This window comes from Pezoporus flaviventris, unplaced genomic scaffold (assembly GCF_033815535.1).
Source record: "Pezoporus flaviventris isolate CSIRO_AGI_PZ_B2104156 unplaced genomic scaffold, CSIRO_AGI_Pfla_v1 ptg000350l, whole genome shotgun sequence".
Lineage (NCBI taxonomy): Eukaryota > Metazoa > Chordata > Aves > Psittaciformes > Psittacidae > Pezoporus > Pezoporus flaviventris.
In genome coordinates, this window is record NW_026892897.1 from 179,585 (window position 1) to 181,434 (window position 1,850).

The following is a 1,850-nucleotide window of genomic DNA, read 5'->3' on the forward strand; positions in this document are numbered from 1 at the left end:
TGTAAGCCTGAAGACTGGGTTCATACTCGATTCACTAAGAGGTGGCATTTAAAAAAGACCCTGGGAGAAGCTGGGTGTTCTAACTGGGAGTTCGAGACCAGGCAGTGGTTTTTGTGGTGCCACTAGGTGACACTGTGTGTTCGCTTTTTGCCTGTTCGCAGCCAAACGGGCAGACCGTGTTCTCATATGCAGCAGCCTATGGAAGAGGGATTAGAACAGGATGGGCAAAAGAAATAAGGTGGTGCAGGTATTTTACACTTCCATTTCTGGGTTTAGGTGGTTCTCTGACATGGTAGCCGAGGACAACTGAGAGGTCTTTTTCTACCTCCTTCCCATAAGCTGTTTTGTATTGTAGTCATCTTCACTTAAGCTTGAGGTGGGTTTGGTTGGGAGAGACAGAGACCAAGACCAAGAAGTGCCCTGCAGCAGCATGAGAAAATGCATGTGTGTATGCATATGTATATAGGGGAAGGAGGGAGAGAGAAGGGAGAAGCAGCCTGCTATCTAGCTGGAACATAGCATCAATTTCACATCATAAGGTGTACAACATACTGCTAATTTTTCTTCTTAAGGAAGAAGTAAGACTTGATTTGTACAGATGGAGGTACTGCAAAACTGCTGTGCAAGCATATGCTCTTTCTGTCATCTTCTATCTCTTCCTAGCTAAATGCATTTGGTATCAGATTTCCTCCGATTACTAAGCAATTGGAGATCTTTCTGGCTGGAAATTGTGCTAAGTGTATTTGAAAAGGAAGGGAAGAATATTTATGGGCTTGGATTTATTGGACATGTTCCTAAGAAACTCCTTGTTTCTTAGGAAACGCAATTGAATTTTACAATGCATCCCCAGCTGCATAATGCTAAAGCAACACTGGCTGCAGTTAGCAGAGACTTTAATGGTGTAAATCATTAGTCCTGGTTAAATCTGAGGCAGCTGCGAGTCTGAGATACAAGGACCCGTGCTCATCACTCACTGCCTGAACGTGGTCCAGGAGAAATTAGCACAAGTGGTACTTTTCAATAAAAGTCCTTGATTAAAGAAAAGTGAATCATGAACGAGCCTGTCCCTGAATCTATTAGTTATCATAGTATTTGAGTGCTTAATGGGCCGTTTAATTTGCTCTCAACTGGACAGATGCCAGAAGAGCTATTATATGAAGGATGGATCATTTGCTACAGTGCACAAGGAAGCTGATGCTGCCCACCTTGATGGAGCTTGAGAGCCTAATTGAAAAGCTTGCCCAATTGTTACTCAATAACCCTCATCACAAGGCTGACAAGCTAAAACACAGATTGTTATGAGTGTTTTAAATGCTATAAGGAATATTTAAACTTTGCCAGCCAGTGTACCTGTTGTCCTTATATGTTGTTAAACCACGCTGCTATTAGTAAAGCTAATCCTTGCTATCTTACCATTCACTCTTCACACGACAAATCCCACTGTCCTGGCAGCACTGGGAGCTCTCAGAGCTGATATGGGCCCGCCTGAGGAACCGGAGGTGCGGGGGGGGTGGTGATTTATCTACAGCGCTGGGGCTGTGCTCGGCGCCTGCCTCAGCCGGGGCCTCCCCTCGGGGTTTAGGCCGCATTAAACACTGTCTCGAGGGCTTTTTTCAGTCAGAACAACTCGCGTCCGGCCGCGGAAACCCCTCTCTAGGGCTCCGGAGCCGCCTTAGCGCCAGTCCCCTCAGCGAGCGCGGAGGCAGCGCCCGCTTGGGACTAACGGTCCACGGCGGGACGCGGAGCGGGGGGGCGTGGCCAGGGTGAAGTCACGCCCACCCCCCGCGCATGCGCGCTGGCCGCCGGGAGGGGCGGGGCTGGCGCTTGGCCCCGCCCCGCTGTGGGCTGCG